Source organism: Cylas formicarius, unplaced genomic scaffold (genome assembly GCF_029955315.1).
Source record: "Cylas formicarius isolate icCylForm1 unplaced genomic scaffold, icCylForm1.1 PGA_scaffold_6__28_contigs__length_40554024, whole genome shotgun sequence".
NCBI lineage: Eukaryota > Metazoa > Arthropoda > Insecta > Coleoptera > Brentidae > Cylas > Cylas formicarius.
The window spans coordinates 30,678,254-30,698,399 of record NW_026844347.1 but is presented as its reverse complement, the minus strand read 5'-3'; the positions used below and the strand labels follow the sequence as shown (position 1 = coordinate 30,698,399).

At 33.5% G+C, this 20,146-nt stretch overlaps 1 protein-coding gene across 1 annotated transcript in view; it reads left to right on the top strand.

Annotated features, from left to right (window-relative positions):
* The window catches only part of LOC132702850 (uncharacterized), a 71,079-nt gene that overhangs the window by 29,109 nt on the left and 21,824 nt on the right, over positions 1–20,146 (top strand). The gene's annotated exons all lie outside the window — the stretch shown is intronic.

Sequence of the window (20,146 nt, the reverse complement as noted above, 5' to 3'; positions counted from 1 at the left end):
TAAATTTGGCCAAATTCATTCCAAATTACAATGGTGTTTCTTGAGTGGTTAATTAATATAATCACTGCATTTTAAATACACCTTTTTTCCTGTGAAAATTAGGCTGCCGAACCAAACTGAGAACACGGAGCACCACCTTCCGTCGTTCTGGCAACATTAACCCATTTTATCCCAAGCATAACAAAAAATAAAAAAATGCTTTCTTGCTCCGAAATTATTTATATTATTAAGTTCAAATTTGATAGAAAATAACTAAAAGCAGATTGTTTTCCAATGATTTGATACAAAAAAAAACGCATAATATTTTGCGGTGCGTCAGCGCACCACTGGTAACACCCGGTTTCATTTTTGGTGATATTTTACAAAGCATGAAGTATGTTAATTCACATTACGCTTATTACAAACGTAAATTGTCTGGCTGTGACAATCATGAGGTTCATCATGAAATTACAAAGCAATGTAAGATTTAAAATCTACCTGGGAAATCTTTTGTTCGTTGACAACATTATACAATTTCCATGCATTCACTACCAAACTATCCAGTGAGTTACAAAATAAACGCCACCACCATATTTTTCCAAATACCTGGCACCTGTAATTAGCAATTCCGTAGTCATGTAAATCTACCCCACCCATATATCTATTGTATTGGCATTTACATAAGGTTGGGGTATATTTACATCTTTCCGTTCTTTTCTATTATATCGTTTTTTACTTTGCACAGTTACAACTGAATTGTCGTGCCAACGGGCAATAGAAATTTTTGATTCAGATTCATATGCTGTAGTACCGGTGGCAAAATAACCATTATTTTCTAAATGTACAAATAGTGTGAATGATAAAAAAAATGTAAAAAAAAATTTGGTGATTTACTCGCTTATCTACAGCAGAAAGTAGACTTATAACAACGTCACCCCCAAGACCATTAGGTCCGAATGAAATTTATTTTGAGTACCACCATATGGAACTGAATAAAATAGGTACCCATCAGATCCACAAAGGCACCAAAGCTTGAATCCAAAACGAACTGGCTTACCCCTTATAAACATTTTGCAGGAATGGCGGCCAAAGTAAGGTACCATTTGTTCATCTATGGATAAGTTGAACGAAAATATGCCAAACTGAAGATTTTTTATTATTTATTTATTACATCAAAGAAGGGTCTTAAATTTATTATTTTTATCCAACAGATTATTGCCAGGTAAGTGCAAGTTTTGCTTTATCAATTGGAATCTATTGCGGCTCATACATTTTTTTATAAGGTCAATTCCTTTGTCTTCATCAGTATATCAATAATGCTAAATATATGGCAATACCTAGATGCAAATGCCTACAAAACTTAAAAGTTCCTTTTTTGACAACGAGAATTCATGGCGGTTATTGTCTTGAGCATATTTTACCGAAAATTTTCATCAAATCAATCACTTCTTCATCAAAAAACATAAAAAATATTTCAAGCGGAGTTTTTCCAGAAAGCCTATTTTTCAGTTCCTCGCATGGTCTTAATTCATCGGATGTAGGTGTGTGAGTGTACCCAATTCAATCTTTCTCCCATTTGACAGTAGAAGTAAGCCTGTCGTTTGCAGAAAGCATCTGTCTTCTTTTGAATTCCAGGGTTTCATCATCTGATGAGTCCCATTCAGGTTCAGTAGTTGATGAATTACAGGACTGTTGAAGGACAGCTGTATCATTCGGTGTAGATAACTCAAAAGTTCCAACTATATCAGCTGGTTGCCCAAACTCTTGTAGATTTATGTTATCGTTCATATCTTCTTCGTTAGTCAAGGTATCCACGTCCTGTGGAATATAGACCGCGTCAAAATATGTTCTGTTAATATTTTTTTTCTCGTTATTTTTAGCATAAATTTACAATGAATGGACCACTTTCATTGTTATTGTCCTCATCCATCACGATCTCCTCTATAGCCGCTTCTAATTCCTTTTGAGTCAAATACCTCGGAAATGCCATATTTTACGAACTGTAACGTTCACTGCATAAGGCGCAAACTAATACTAAAGAACACGCTAATTGTTGGATGCTTATTCTACATGCGCTTGTCTAGACTTGAAATAACAAAGTTTTGTTTCACAGATAAAACCAGTGGTGCATTCAGGCACCAGCAAATATTTTCAAAAAATAAATCATAACCAATATAGGAATAGGAATATAGTATTTCCAATGTTTGTTTTCTGCGATGCAATCTACATGCAAACTTAACAAAATGGCAATACAAATCCAATTTTTTTTTTTTACTATTTTGGATTTACTTGAAAATGTTATGCAAATTTATGTACCGCTTTTGTTAACTTTATAAGATCTGTCCTGGATGTGACAAAAAAAATCATAGAATAGGTGGTGCATTAACGCACCACTGGGACAAAATGGGTTAACCATAAAAAGATCGGTGATCAGGAAAAATTTGTAGAGCAAGGAGGAAGCTGCTGAGCTATCCAAACTAAAGCGCACCCAAGAAATAGAAATACCATACAAAAATAATTTCATGTGCACTGGTACATGACCTGAACTGATTTATATCGACATGCTTTTATATCTGTCGGTTAACTCGGATAGATTTAAATCACACACATTTGATTTGGCATTCCACAAGCAAAAAGCAATGCATTACACGTAGATGATATTGCCATGAAAATAGTTTAATATAATGGAACTCGTTATATATTTAACTTTGTGCCCAGTTTGTACATAATTTTATTTTTACGTCGTTTTTTGTTTTTATTCTACTTGTTGACGTAAACTATTGATGACACTTGGAACGTATAGGACTTTGAACAAAACTGAACTTTAAACTAAACTATTTAACTATATACTTTATAAACTATACTTTTGTTGGTCAAACACCTTTGTTCTTGGTCTTTTCAAGAACACTTGGGATTTTTATGATTCCTGACTACTTTGGTATGTCTAGCTGTTTTTGTTTTAGACGTTAGCAATGAACAATTTTCCGAATTTCCGAATATTTTAGCACACAAAAGGTGTTTCTATCTGATATAGGTGCATTTCATTGTTTTATCATAAACTGGCAACAACTCTGCACTTTTAGTCTCACTCATCACCTAGGGTTTCACTAAAATGAAATACGAAGCAGTGACATATTCAACAATCATAATATGGCTAGGCAATTTCTTATCAAAAGATGGTTGCCATTTGGTAATTCGTTTCTATGCATTTTAATGTTTTGTCCAGTCTGGAAATAATATCATCTATATTTCCATTGATATGTCCGTACTTTCGCCTGACTCAGTTTCGATTAGAAAATTACCTGATCCGATATTCCAGAAATCTGTATTATTCTATGTGGATAAAATAAATGTACATTACAATACAGTGATTGATTGGTCCAATTATCGTCACTACCTTTCCTTATGTCTTACCAGCGACGCAGTTATTAAAAAAATAATAAATTTTTACCGATCACTTGCGCAACATCAAACTCATTTTACTTTCCTTTTTTCCTATTTGAATTTCGGAATCTTGTCCCATTATTGTGCGTAAGACGTTCAATATTCAGCTATTAAGCCATTAATAAAAACTAACTGCCGTTTTATTTGCCAATAAAGTAAATGGTACACTGGCCAAATACCAAGAGAGAAATTTTCAGCAGCTGCGTTCGAAGAAACGTTTAACGTACCTAGACGTAAAAAGTGTCATCTGCTGAACGGGGAATTTTATTTTTGAAAACAAGCGCTTCTCCACGAACTTGAACATCGGCAATTCAATGCCGATTACGGTAAACTCACGCGACAAGTAGCAACGCTAAAATTGCAACGTTGCACAGCGTACATAAGTGTATTATAAATTTTCCTTTGTTTGTAACCAATTTGTCTTCGGATTCACCAATGATAACAAACCCGCGGATCTATGGCAAGCATCGTCATTATAGGCTAAAACCAGTTGCAGGTAAACAATGTCACGGTCATGGAATTAAAGAGTTTCGATAGTAGTTCATTGACTGATCGCTAGTTACGTTCTGGCGAATTTATTCGATATGTTATTAAAATTAAGTTGTACCGATAGCACTTTGGTCTTACAGATTCCCAGTGAGTGTGTCTTTAGAAACGCACCATTAGAATGACTAAGTGCACACACGAACCATTTGCATTTTTTGAATTTCATATTCTGATAAATCGAAATGTTCTTACTCTATGCTTATACTTTAATTACATCAAAATCAAAGCAAAGAAACGTTCGGGTAGAAAAATATCCAAGAGAAAATGTGATGAAGATCTTATTTTTCATTTGTCGGACATTATTTAAAAATAAAATAGCTAGTGCGTTTTTTCGCACGCAAAAAGTGTTTCTTGCTCTTTCCATCTTTTACTGTTGCAGTTTATTATTTGAAATGTATTTTTGCTACTTGCAACAACTCTGCATCTTTATTCTTGATAAAAGTTAGTCTACACAGTTTTCCGAATATGAAATCATAATGGAGATAGGCATTTTCTCGTCAAAAGATTGGTTGCCATTTGGCTATCGGTTTCTATGCATTTCATAATACATAATATCGGTGATATTTCAATTGAAATGTGCATACATTCTTCTGTCATTACATGATCGATGTTCCAGAAATCTGTATTATTCTGTGTGGATACAATAAATGTACGTAACAACGCAATGATTTATTGGTCCGATTTTATTTATTTCTATTTTTTCTATGCTTATACGTTAAATACATCAAATCAAACCAAGGAAACGTTCAGGTAGAACAATGTCCAAAAAGAAAATGCGATGAAGACCTTGTTTTTCATTTGTATATTATTTAAAAAAAGGTTTCTTGTTGTTATTTAATAAAATATATCCTGTGCGTTTTTTCTATTAAAATGCCATAGATTGTTCTGGTTTTGATCGGATACATCTGAAAAATAATATAACACTCGCAAACACCTTGTCCTTACTGTTTAGTTTTGGATTACTCTTGAAAAAAATGTAGAAAACCGCTTCCTCATAACCACAGTTTTATAATATCTGCTAATAATCAAATGTGAAATCCGGCAGCTGCTCTTATACACATGTCGGAGCCATAGTAATTGATAAGTTGAAATGGAGAATTATTAACGATGAAGTAGAGATTTACGATGGGAATCAGGAAAAATTACTCGCTGTTATTGTTCTCCTTTCGCTCTCAATAATACGTCATATTATATCGCCGGGTATTATGTAAATCAATGCAGTGCAATAAAGAAACTGTCCTGTCCTAAGTGAATAATGCATTTCGATTATTATTTATTATCGGGAATGTGTATATAGGGACTTAATAAGCAATTATGTAAACCACCTACGTGTCAGTGCGAATCAGAATGACAATCGTTTGCCTCGGAATAACATATTTTCCCAAATGCCCTTTCTGATATTCTGTAAAAAATTCGAACAAGAAAAAACGTATTTGGTACAAGTAACGAATAAAAAATGTAGTTCATACGAAATGATCTTGACAAATTGAAAGTCAATTATTAACTTAAAAAAGAGCCCAGAAAGCAATATATGAATTTTAAAATATTTCTTTGACAGTGATACTTTTTATTCAATAAATCGCATATGTTGTCTGTGGTCACCCAAATCATCTGAAGTGATTTTGACAAATGGAGAATCCATTAGCCCAAAAAGGCAAAAAATAAATTTTAAAATATTTCCTTGACATTGATATTTTGCATGCATGAAATGTACGAGCTAAGCGTATTAATTTGTTACGATCGCACATTTTATTCTTAGGTCACGCAACTCATAGAATATCGAATTAATTGGCATCAAGTACAATAAAACAATCATATCAAGGACAAAGTGAAGGGTTTTCTTGTTTATTCTTCTGTTAAACAAGCATGACTGGGAATTTTTCGAAAATAAAACCCACGCACAAAAGCGCAACTATTTTTACACCAATTTATGTTGTGAATACGCCTTGCGTAGCTTCTAATCTGATGTAAGAATATTGCCATAAAAGACTTCAATTATCGCTTTGGATACATTCTTGGAATGCCTGCAGCTATTTGCATCAATTCCTTCTACCTTCACGGACGGCCGTTTAAATCATTACCCACGTGACCTTGACCTCTTATTTAACAGTAGTCTTTATTTGGTGTGAGCAATAAACTCATGTTCAAATACGAGGGTAATTTAAAAGTTAATGGAACTATGGAACGATTGACGTCTCGATATAATTTAATTATGTTCTTTAATATTACTCCTCTTGTTTATGTACAATAAACCTCAAATAAGTATAAAAAAGTCGCACTCTACTGTAATTAATAACCTTTGTGGAAGAAGCGGTATGGCACATTTATACACGATATATTTTGCAGCTACAGCTGTTCAAATGAACTGTTTGAAAAATTTAACAATAAATAAAGGGCCGGGAAACTATCCAACGAGAAGCAGATTAGATGCAGTTGTTTAATATTTGAGGAAACATCTTCTTAACATGCTTCTGTATACCTGAATAACCTAAATATAATTTTTGACATCGGCCCTGTGGATGAAAATTCGCCAGTGGATAAATATCTAAATAAAGTTTTTTGAAAGAACTTCAGAATGACATTCTAGAGCTGCTGACGAAATTTGACATGAAAATAACAGAAGCGACCGCACTTGAAATATTGTGCTATTCCACTTTTTATCCTCTGAATATCAGGCGGTAATTATTATGAGTCTAACATTAATGTAGAATAAACAATAAAAAGTATAATGTTTAGGAAAGGGCTGAGGTTATTATTAGTGAAGTACAAACAACAAAGAGAGTAACATTTCGTGTCAGCCTCGTATTATGGGCGGTGCTGTAATTCGAAACGGTACCGCAACTATGGGAAATAGATAATAATCTGAGTTACCTAATTGTTCATCGAGTTAAATCACGCTTCAGATAGATTTGTCAATGAATAATTTGTTTACGTGCTCGCAGAAAAAAGTATAATAGCGAACGGAAAGGTTAGAAGGTGGTGGCATTCTAATAAATAATTACCGATCTAACACATTACACTCAGTTTGCCCACGCCGGACGATCGTTATGAAAATGTAAGCGGGCAAAGATTTCCAGCTTTTGCTTGCAAACGCTGGGTAATAATAAGGGTTACAAGAGTTACTTATTATAAATAGGACATCAGGTTTTCAATCACCTCAGGTCCCTGAACAAACCGAGACGAATTGAAGGCAAATAAATTATTTTTGCAGTGTTGAAGCAAAGTATTCATACAACTCTCGTATTCTTGCATGTATAACTTTAAAAATAATGAATCGAAACTTAAATCTGACATTAAATGAAAAATAATCTACAATATTTTTTAGTTTCTGGAACACTTTTATTTTTGACTTTATTGTAGTCAAATAAAATGTGTTCCTAATCTGCAAAAACCTAACAACCTGCCAATAAAAACAATAAGCTCAACAGAGCAATAACATCCATATTTGCAGTGACAGTCGAGTGAAGGCCAGGTTAGGTTTATTGGGAAAGATTGATAAGACCGGCGGATTGTAAATCTGTCAAACTCGTCCCCCTCTGAAAAAATGCAAATGTTCCCTACAGCGGACAAGAAGTTCTGATTTCTGAACTAACTAATTTGCGTTACTTTTATTTAATTTTTATTGTGTTGAAAGGAAAATGTAGGTAAAATAAGCAAAATTTTCTATTCACATATTTCCATAAAATCAAAACATAAACCAGTCTTTCAAAAAAAATACATGTCCTTTATAATATAAGAAAAGAACAATCGTAATACAATATACAAACCACACACGGTCATAATCCAAAACTTAACAAATAAAAATGACATAAACGGTAGCTCCTTTCCCTCTAAAGAATGAATCAAGCATGGACTAAACTAACCAAAAGAAATTCTTGCTCGAGATTGGAGACTGGTTCAGAAGGTTCTCGGACAATTCACGAATTGTCCTAAAATAAAAAGAAACTCAGTCTCAGAACTGTTTAAACCCGAACAAAAACTTTTGATTGATCAAACTCCGGATATTTCGAGACCAATTCTGAGAGCAACCCAAATAAAGCTTTTTTTAATCTTAAACTGAACTTATTACTGGAATAGCACGGCTAGCTAACCAACAATTTAGTCTACTACTACCAAATTGCCACTAAGCTGCCATTTTTGTGTCTGATAGTTGTTGATTCAAATTTTGTCTTGTTGAGTCTTTTTCCGGAAGTAGTAAACATTTATTCATAGCGCAAGTTGCTTAACTATAAAGTACTTATAGAATATTCGCCTGCTGTAATTTCGATTGTCAAAGTCAAGTCATGGGAAACAGGACGTAAATTTAAAAAGATGCAAAAAATATCCCAACTACTACTACGCTATAACCGAAGCAGACGTTTAAAAAGCGGAACCAGTACGTCATTGTTTTCAACGGATTTTTTTTATGTACGCCATAATTCAGTTGTCTCCGATCTGGGTTTCGCTGCAAAATTTATCGCAGCAGGTGGTAGCAAACCATAAATACAAAAATTATATTACCGTTAAATTGGCGTACATTGTTTCAAAGTGGTTCGGTTTCGGCCGTAAAAATCTCAGCCGAAATAAAAATTAACCCAATTGCGGAGTCGACTTCGTTCCGAAGTATCTTCGGCGGATGATGATTGTATGCAATTTGGGGTTTTACCGGAGCGGCACTTAAAGTCTCCATTGTCGATTTACTACGAAGGCCGAAAGGTTAAAGTAACTTGGGCAAAGCCTGTCGCAACGCAACGTCATTTGCAGTAGTAATTATCCTAGAAAATCCAAAACTTAATCGAAATATTAAATAACTTTATGAGTTGTTTATAAAAACATCTTTAATTTGTCCATACTATTATTTAACAGATAAAAAGGATATCGTCATCACATAAACACTTTTAAACCAAAACCGCGATTTTTGCATGAAAAATCTATCAAATCTTTGGTTGTAGTCTACTAATATTTTTTTAATCTTCAAGGATCTATGTCCCAATTCTAAGAGCAGCGAAAGAATTCATTGTCTTGATCGAAGTAAAGAAAAATAATTAATCAGTTGATCATTCCTTTGGTGCAAGAATCAAAATCTTGACTCAAAGGACCAACCACGATCATCTAAAGTGTACATGAAGTTACTCAAGGTGAACTAATTTTACAAATATGTCAATTCTAATTTAACTTATTTTACGAATATATCAATTCATATAAGACTAGTCTTATCTCGTCCAGAAACAATTACTTGTCTTAAGTGTTTCTTGCTTTTACATCAAATGTATTAACTAATTAATTGTATTTTTGTTTAACAGTACAGTAATCTCACTTCCTTTTTCACGAAGTTTAATAATCAGCAAATCATTTAGGAAAGGACGAATTGCAAATTCGTCAATGTATTCCGAAAAAAAAACATATTGCCAATTTCAAAAGATAAAAATATGACAATAATGAATTAAGTACATTTGCATTGAGATGTGAGATGGAGATGACTTTATCCTAAATTGTACAAACCTAAACCCGACAGGATTATTCTTTTTTGACGAACGTCAACTTTTTTGTGAGAATATATTTCTGTTTAGGAAGATCAGTGCTAACTATAGGATGTTTTAACACGAATCTCCTCCATTTTCATTATTGTGGACTATTCATAAAAATAATCTATATAATACATGAATAATCAATAAAAATAGCAATAAACGCAAGCATATTTTGTAATAATTATAACCACGGATTTAATAAATACCTGAAAACTTTAAGATTGGACTACCGCACTTACTTCACATATTTCACCAATTGCATTCACTAAAAACATGCAAAATTCTGTATGATACTGTGAAAGTGGCTGCAAACGCAGTGAAGATTTACTGATTGATAGTCTGGGGCATGACATATACAGGAATTAATTGAGTTGACCATGTAGGTTTGGGAGTACTCTTGAGACAAGTACCGATATACTGAAAGACGGTTACCTCAGAACAAGCACCTAATTCCTCAAGGTATTAAGGGAAAAGAACACGGAATCACTTTTGACAAGAATGAGAAGAAGAGAAGTTAATTTTACAGTAATGACAATTATTATTTTATAATTTTAATCTGCGCTGCTAATATTTTTCAGCAAACTTTTTTATTCTCTTGCGTTAACCCGCATTAACAACGTATCTACAAAAATAACCAAAAACCGCCAATGGATGAGGCGTCAAAACCTTCATTTTTTGAAAGGTTTCGGGCATTTCTCCCAAACAAATTTTCCAAATTTCTAGTTATGCGCAACAGTACGTTGTTGGACGGGCCATCGTGTTAGCTTTGCTGTGTTTTCTTTTTCTTAATGACCAACCTTCGAAGGTTCTGTAACGGCACACGTCATTGGCTGAAAGTCGTATACGATTTCGTAACAATTACCCAAGGAATTAACAATGCAATCAGATTTATAATTATTCCCACAATTTTTGAATAACCACATGTCCCACATTTGAGTGGAGATAATTTTAAAGCGGGGCATGTCGCTTTGCGTTGTAATTAAGTGTGTGCAAAGATCGGGACAATTAAAGCGACATTAAAAGAAGCCGAAACGAATCTCCGCCCCGATATACGGCTTACAAATTACCGCCCAAAATAAGCGTGATTAAGCCATTACCGTGTACAAAACGCCCATTTCGTAACGGTATTATTTTGTCAACTCAGAAAACGAGCTGCGGATACGTATGAACTAATACATTAATTAAGGCAGGAATTATTATATTTATTCCGAACAAGTATAATGGGGCTCGTTGCTTTTTTTTTGTTTGTTAATTAACGCCTTCATGCTCGTGTGCAGACCGCGTCACTTTTTTTTAATAAAAAATTGAAGGTTTTAAAACTAACAACCGATTTTCTCACTCGTGACTTTGATGTAACACTTTATTGTAAAACAACCGCGTTATGAAAATAATTAATAATCTTACGGTTGTGTTCATAAGTTGTTAATAGCTCTATTTGATTTCCTCGACGGAAATGCTGTTATTTCGTACACAATCGTAATGTGTCATTTCCACTATTAACTTGGAAAAATTTTTTTTGCTTTCTTCTTCAGGGTGTTATTATTCTCACCAACGTCCACAAAAATAATCTTTATGTAATGAATGAAAAATCTGCACTTAGGAACGCTTATTAAGTTCTCTATCAAATTTAAAAAATAACGAACCCCGCTCCGTTACATTTTAAATGACAAAATTCTTGTTTGTAACACGAATCAATCGATGATCTTGAAATGTATAGGAATTAGAAAATAAATAGACTATAAATTTTGGCATAGCACTCCAAACTGTATAGTTTATGTGCCTTTTTTTTGTGGTCTGTAATGCCAAAATGATGGACAAAATTGCGTAGTTAAGGTTTATAATAATTAAGCATAAAATTATTTAGTAAACAGACTAGCTAATACGATAACCAGTCAAGCCAAATAATTTGGACTGCTTCATCAACTATAAAAGTATAGTAAACCTTAAACGATAAAATGAAATTTATCAAATTTTTTTGCAGTTCTCGTACTATTTTTATTATAACATATGTTCTCCTATAAAATCATTATTTGCTTCTACCTGTCATTGACTTAATTGTTAAACTGCGATTACAGAGTTTTTGTTTATTAGAAAAAGTATATTATTCAACAAGTGCGGTAAACGGCATTTGACTCACGAGTTTATTTGACACGAGCGGGACGCAGCGGAGCGAGTGTTTAATAAACGAGCGAGTTAAAAAGTTTACCGATCATGTTGCATACTGCACTTTTTCTACGACTGTTAGTTTCTGGGTACATTTTCGCAAAAAAACACTAATGTATTCACTGTCATGACCGTCAGAATTGACAAACGTCAAAATTCAAAGCGTGGGAAATATCCCCGAAAACATCCGATTGCTCCCAAACTCATGCGGTAAAATCCCGAAAATGTCCGAAGTGGCTCGGATCCGTGGGAAACGAAACTGACGTGGTAAAGTAACGCTTCCCGCACGCTAGATCGGTGTATAATTAGGTATTTTACTCAAGGGAGTAGAAAAATTATATTTTTTTACTCCCTTGGGTAAAATACTTTGTGAGTTTCTGGTCTCACAGATCCGAGACAGTTCGGACATTTCCGGGATAATATCGCACGGGTCTGAGAGCAATTCGGAGATTTTACCGCAGGACTTGCATTTTGACGTTTGTCAATTCTGACAGTTATGTCAGTGAATATATTCGTGTTGTTTGCTCGTGCCAAATAAACTCGTGACTCACATGCCGTTTTCCACACTTGTTGCATATATACCATTAACGCATATAATAAGAGTATCCGAAAAAATACCCAAGGTAAATAAACACCACGAGATTAACCAATCCAATAGCAATCTGATCTCGTCTTAATTAGAATTAAATGTAGTCAATGTTACTCCCTTTTCTTGCAGCTTTTGTATATGTGGTTTTATACATTTTTGACAAATATTACAACTACAACATTAACATAAAACATTTTTTTTTATTTATTGAGTGCGTTTCTATCATACAGTTCTCCGTGATATTCTACTTACTGTCACGTCATGGCGGGTGATTTAAATCTACCTACATTTTACGCCGGATGAATCCTAATCTTGATTGTCGAATGAGGAAAACTGTGCCGAGAATGTAGAGCATTGAGAGTGTATGTAAATTTTTAAACGGTTTTTCGTATTTATACGAAATTTTGGCAACAATCCAGTCTCATATAAAATTCGAGGGCGGAAGTGATCCTCGCCTGTCAAAGGAGGTCGGTTAAAAACTTTCCGTTCATATTTATTTGATCGTGTTACCCCTACTGTGCTTTAGAAAATTGACAAATAACCTAACAAAAATTAAAACCACGTTAAACTTATTGCTAGACAACCAATATTTGCGCTGTAAGCATTGTATTGGAACTCTATAGCTATTAGATATACAGAGGCCTTGTTTATGCTGATGATAGATACTATATAATGTCCAGAAGGGATATTCAAAACGCGCTTTTAACCAATAAACTAACCATTATAACCAAGGTAACTTCAAACAGCATAATATCCAGTAATCAGTCTGGCTTTCGTCTAGGTTATAGCACATCTACAGTGTCGGTAGACATAAAAAATGCTTCTAGCCCTCTTGGACTTTAGCAAAGCGTTTGGTACTATTAACAATCTTTTTGAAAATTGCATTGCGCCGGGTTAACACGGCTAATAAAATTGAAAAGTCAAATTACATTAGAGTGTCTCAAGGCTCTATTCTAGATCCCTTATTATTTTCAATTTACATCGCATTTCATTTCGCAGCTTCTCATAGGTTGTTAATCGTATTGAGACCAATCGATTGTAGTTGGAGTGGCCTGGTACTTTACATCGGGATGTTCCATATTTTCAATTTTAATGGATGGCAGTGAGAATAGGGTTTCTTAAAAAAGTTCTTCTTTGCCCTCGGTCGATCTCAATCATGTTGGGTTTGTGACACAGTCTATCACTTTTTCGTTTTGGAATCTAAGGGTCGAAACTCTCGTTTAGCGATCAAATCGTCCTGATGAAGCAGTTTTGAAAAAAAACTACCCCAAATCTTATCGACTATGTCAAACACATTTTATTTTTTCATAAACAGAACTGTGTGCTGTTGATTCAGCGGTTGCAAGGAAAATTAACTGCAAAGCACATTTTACACATATTTATAATGTTCCTATGGGAACGTAGAGACGAGATACTGATGCTCAATTTCTTGTAGTTATCAGCATATTCTATCACATAATTTAGAGCAAAGTCTAATGCCGTAAGAATAATTGCAGTTGTTTTCGTGTATAGAATACTATGCTCTATTGTGGCTCCAGTTGTCGCTATCGAAGTTTTTTCCTTATTTCCTTTCTGTGTGCCCCTCAGTTCGCCTACGCGCCCGCCTCTTCCCTCTAATGAGCGACGTTAGATTTAGATATATCAATTTTCTTTGCCTTAGATGTAAAAAAAAATATTCCTAATACTTACAATATATGATTTTTCATTTTATACATGTTTGCACACCACAGGTTGAGTTCCTGTGTAATTGTTTTTTTTTTTTTTTCATCAAAACATACCCAGATTCCATTTCATTTTTTGGGAAATGGCGCAAAGTAAGGGTCAGGGCGTCCGTAAATCATTTTTTTCTGTATGTCATTGTATAAAAGCTGTAACTGTAAAAGTATTTGATATTGAAATATATATATTTTTTAAAAAGGCTTCAATTGTACCCCTTTTCAAATCTGCTAAACTAAAGAAAAAATACATGTCGGGTAGCATTTTTCGTCTACCTAATTGTAAAAATACCCACGTACGTTATTCATTTCTACAGCACAATGTAATAATTACAGCAAAGTGCGCTGCTTGGGCTTACTTGAAATATACAAATTACCTCGCACGGATTGCGCCGAAGTAATTACTAAAGCGATTAATTTCATTACTGGTGGCAAAACGAAATTATTAAAGCTTTAAAAAAATATGAAAATTGCGCAAATCGGTACACTCAACTCCACAAGTCTATTTCAACCTATACTGGCTTACTTCCTCTAAGACCAAAAATAATTTATTTCAGAGTAATTAATAAAAAAATGCGGAGGCATTGTTGCGTCTCTGTATGTGTATGTGTTTATTGATGCGTCGATTGGAAAAGGAAAGCTCGTTCCGAATCGATTTTTATCAGGAAACTGCGAAATTATTGCGTCATAACGCGGGTCGTCGACTATTATCGATAATTGCATCGCAATGGAAAAAAGTCAAAACTACAGGTAATTGCATATACGATTTATATAACTGCTTCATTAAGCCGGTAACACAAAATAATGTCATGTTAAGTCGATGGATAATATTCGTCCTACTCAGCAGACTACACTAATTTTACATATGCGCTGGCAATTTTTTATTTTTTGAAAACAAAACTACAGGATAAATAGATAGAGTTTCAAGCTGACAAATCTTGAATTATGTGAGTTTAATAACACACACTGAAGCGTTTTATTTTAAGAAGGATATATTAAATATTGGAATTTATAAGAAAACTAACAAAATTCATCTAACACTTGGTCCGCCATTCCACCGCGTGCTTGTTCCCTAGTCACGTAGGTCAAAAAAAAAAATATTTCAAAAACAATACATGTAGTGCCATCTATGTGACAATAACTGCGTTCTGCACTAATACATTCAACAACAAATACTTTTCTTTGTTTCAATATTTCTCTTCAGCATCATTTTGTTGCCATTCATGGATTTCTTCATTAAAAACCTTATAGATTGCCGCAAGACTAATAAGCTCTATATAGTGATCTGCGAAACGTAAGTAAATAGGAGTTATTAATTTCTGTAATTGTTGTTTGTTAAACTGTCCATTTAATATATCGTAAAATAAGTAAGCAATTTTGGATACTGGAGTTCAGAAAGCGTATAATTGAAAACTCTCTATTGGCAACTTTAAAATAGGGAATCTAAGTGTATATTTAAAGAAAAACTACCACAAATAGTAATGTAACGCTTTAGTTGCAAGTTTATTTAGACACTAGCGGAGCAAATACCTAAACGCACACAACCGTCACATTTCTGCATAATAGCAGTAATGCATTCGCGTTTTAAATTAACCGAAAACATCCGATTGCTCCCAACTTGTGACGAAAGTACCGTGAACGCTCGAAGTGGCTCAGTAACAGTGGTTGACAAAGCTGACTTTTTAAAGTGAGACTTTGTGCATTCCTAACATTGGGTATTTAAAGTATATTGCTCATTAATATTAAATATCCTGAAATGAAATTATTGTAAGAGGGGAACTGTACTTCTGATTGGCTTACTGACATAGGACCTATTGCATACTCTGCAAAATCTATTTTTTTGACATACGACATGTTGCGGTTTCCATGACGTCTTTAGTTGTAGTTGTAGCTTTGATAATTTTCTTTGCTGCGTCATTTGCTTCACAAAAAAAATATCCTGCTATCCTATCCAAACTTTTACATGTATTGTAATAGATTACAACAGTGCCAATATTATAATCTGAAAGGTAAAAAGCCGACACTAGAAACATCTTTCATGCAATAAAATAGCGTAAAAGAAGTACTTAATAGCCAAAAATTGTAGTACAAATAACAGTGGAAAGCACTTATAAATTTATTAATAGTAAGGGTAACACCTAAATTGTTAGTTTAGAAATGGATGAAGATAACAGAGGTAGCGAAACTAAGATAGGATTAATATTGTACTAAATATTTTTTTATAGAAAAATTAAGTTATGTTGTAGAATAAAAATATAATTATGTACGCTTTGTTTAAGTAAATGTTAAAATCACTAATTTTTGGACTGATTTACGATTATAAAAAAGAATTCAAATTGTAAAATTATTTTTTTAATTTAATTTAATTCTTTATAAATTTAAGTAAATTTCTAGGTTTTATTTTGATAAAACATAATGAAAATATTATTCTGTATTTTTTGTATAGGTTTCACCTAAAGCAACAGAATATTCTTAATTAATATATATCGAAAAGAGGCATTCCAGTTAGTTTCCTTTTAAGGCAGCCATATTTGTTTAAGCCCAGTACAAATTAGATCTCGTTAAGTGCACAATATTACCACCTTCACCGTGCGAATTAAGTAATTTTCTAAATTTGTTCCTGCTCTAAGGAAATGCATCTCTGAAAGTGGTAACCACACCTTCGCTCTAAGTAGCATTACGTGACTCTGCGTGAAGATGTGTTCTCCTTCCGTGTAAGAACGGATAGTAAAAAGAGAGCATAATCACTCCTGCTGTTCTGTTCATTTTTCTCCCACGTAAACAATCTAGTATTCCCTTCAAAGGCATGACACTTAAATATTAAATCAATTAACGGTTAATAGATTAATAGAAGTCGAAAAATAAATTACTAGCCGGTTGTCTTTCTTTGGCGAAGTGCCAAACTTTCTCCCTAATAGATAAATGGAATCTAATTAAAGACGAAAATTACGTCGTGATTATTAAATACGGACCTTTTACTAAACAATTACCGTCCCAGTTGTGGGTGTCCTTATTAAGAAGTGCGAAATACATTTTTTTGGACCCCAAAGTGCCACCGGCAACCACCTTACTCTTTTACCGATGCGAAGATTAGAAAGTGGAAAATTAAGATAATAATAACCGACCAGCCAGACGAAAGCGATAGCGCATAGCGTAATAGGAAATAAACGCATTAAACTCTATACATTACCTGTCATAACACGGTGATATTACACAAAAATAGCCAAACAAATGCATAATTGAATGCGCACGACTTTGTTGTACACGAAATTGTTGAGATAATATTTTAACTAATAGGTCACGTGCTTGGGATTTATCTGATTTTCAATGTATTGCCGTCATGAGTTAACAGACCGGGTTGGGTACTCATGTTGTTTTGCATTTAAAGCCAAACTAAAAAATTAGCAAGTAGGGTACTTAATAATAGCTTAAATGTTTAATAGCAAAAAGGTGGTAAGCTTCTTTCAAAATTTTAATAACAGGTTTTGAAAACTGGAATTTTTTCATTGTCAATTTCCCATATATTTTTGAGGCGTATGTAAGAAGTAAAATTTAGACGAAAACAGGATTCTACCTAAAAAGTTTTAATAGTTTTTATTTCATAAGTTGCCAGACAACTGAGTAGCTGAGAAACGACAAGTCATTTGACAATTTGCTTTCCGGTATCTTTTGCTTCACACAAAAAATGTCTCACTATTCCAACCAAAATGGGACAAACTTTTTCATGTATTATAACAAATTACAACAACAGAAATATTAGTATTTGGCAGGGAAAATTTGGATATTGGGAACACCAGTTACGCCGATTTAGCAATTAAGAGATAGCTAATCAAACTGGTGCACATAAACAATTTCCGAATTGAGTAATCTTTGCTTAATATTAGTACTTGTTTATTGTTGATAAGACGAATGTTTTAAAACCTGACTTCATTAATTATATTAAGATTTTATAATACATCCTGGAACATTCAACTCAACAAAGTCTGAAGCAAAAGGAAAAAGACACTATTCATGTTAAAGAAGATTTTTGCACGCCGTTACCCGAGTCAAAATAACCACGCACACAAGCGGTATTGTTATCATTTGTCAAGGGTGAGTTAATTGATATCCATCACGAAGTTCAGTAATTAAATGATATAATGTCATTCAAATAACACTGTATATAATTACTAATGTCGTTGGTCCAAGGAAGTATCATAGCAGTACAAAAATATTCATGTGTCAGACATAACACAACACATTTTTTTTTAGATTACTGTGTATATCTGATATTAACTTGTATTTTATATAAATTGCTAAAGAATAAACTAGGTATTTAAAAATGTATTGAGACGGTAGCGTAAATTAATTATTAGTGATACAAGTTTTTTTTAACTTCTCTTCTCTATTCTATCCGAAAACAATTCCAATTACTTCGTGTGCCATTAAAAGTTGGTATTATAGGGCAAATTTTACTAATATAATAATAATAATAATACTATTATCAATAGTATGATCATCAAATATTACATTAAGTTGAGAACAATAACTACTTGAGGAAACACTGGACGCAAAAAACACGAAAAAGTGGTATGGGAGTTTCCACAAATTGGCATCAATACCGTTGTAAAAAAGACCTATTACGAAACAAGGTAAAATTTTCAAATATCATCTCAACGACCACTAATTTTGTGGATCTAATAGAAAGTCGATCTTCAAAAGCGCGATTTCCATCAATCAAAACCCGAACACTCTAATAATTAAAAAATATCTCCGGCAAATGAAACGAATGTGAATGTTGTGTGTGGTTACGCCCAATTTAACATCAATTCTTGTCGGCAATAAAAGAAATATAATAAACAAACCGCGCCGAAAAAGATAAGATCGCATCGGATTAAAAGCGCTGCCGCACATCAATTATTGTTTCAAGTTCAACTACCAGCATTTTTTTGCAGCTCTCCATTAAAATTTCACCTTCAAGGACATTATTTTCACCGAGATCGCCCGCGGATGAGCGTTCTGGACGAATTCCTGAGCGTAGATTTCGATTAAGTGATTCACCGCCAACTCCCCTCTTAAAGTTTTCTTTTCATCTTTTACCTTTCACTTTATTGCGTAATCTTACACTTGTACTTACAAAGCGTTTCGACACCCTATCCATTGATGAGAACGTTCTCAGTACAGATTTGATTTGATACGTTATGTAATCAGCCATACAAAAAGTCATGTCGGAGTGCCACCGTGCTCCATCTTTTAAAAATATACTTATGTCAATTAAGCAAAACTGTCAGGTGTTTATTTTGACTTCACATTTTTGGTATATTTTGGCTAGAACTTTTGAATGGTTGAACTGGTGAACTTAGCTACCGAAATGAAATTATTAATCAGCACCAAAATCATTCGGTCGTTAAAATTCGGGAGCCAGATTGTCCGCCAGGCCAGGAAGAGCACCCTCAATGAAAATTGCAATACAGTATTCTAGCATCTCCTAAATAATTTCTGTATTATTATATGAGTTTAACAACTAAACCTTCTTTTGGTATATTTTTCTTTAACTGAAAAACTCTACACTTACAGTTCATGTTCAATGTCGGTATACATAAACTGTTATAACATCTTTGTCAGTATGTCTTTTGGCTATTAATTTTTCATCTTGACCAATATTCAAAAAATCGCATATCTTCAATCTGCGGTAGTATTTTGGGGACAATAGTTCGCCTGATTTCCATAAACTTTGCGCTGCCTTCACTTCATTTATTATTACTATACAGTCACTTTCCAAAAGAATTGTAGATTCAAAGTCTTTTATAAGATCTTCAATGTTTTCATCCATATTTACACTGACAAAAGCGAACCGATGTTAAAGATTAGGATAAAGGTTAGAATACTAACAATTGGCGATGTTTTTGCAAATTGCATTGTATCGTATGTTCATTTTTTGTTTGTCTTATTGTATAGTGACCTGAGTATTCAGCGATTTGAGTATAAATTTCGGCCAGTAGGCGAATTCAAAAATTACGTACAACATATATATTTTTCATGTTTCATGGGCATGTTTTAATGGTGACTCGTTTGCGTGCAAAAGTTATTCATGACAGTAAAGTTTTGCACTATGATATTTTCCTGTAATTAAGAACATAAACTATTAATATTGTAGCTATTATTATCATCATGATAATAATGATGCCAAAATTTATTACAATGACTAGTATGTTAACAGCAAA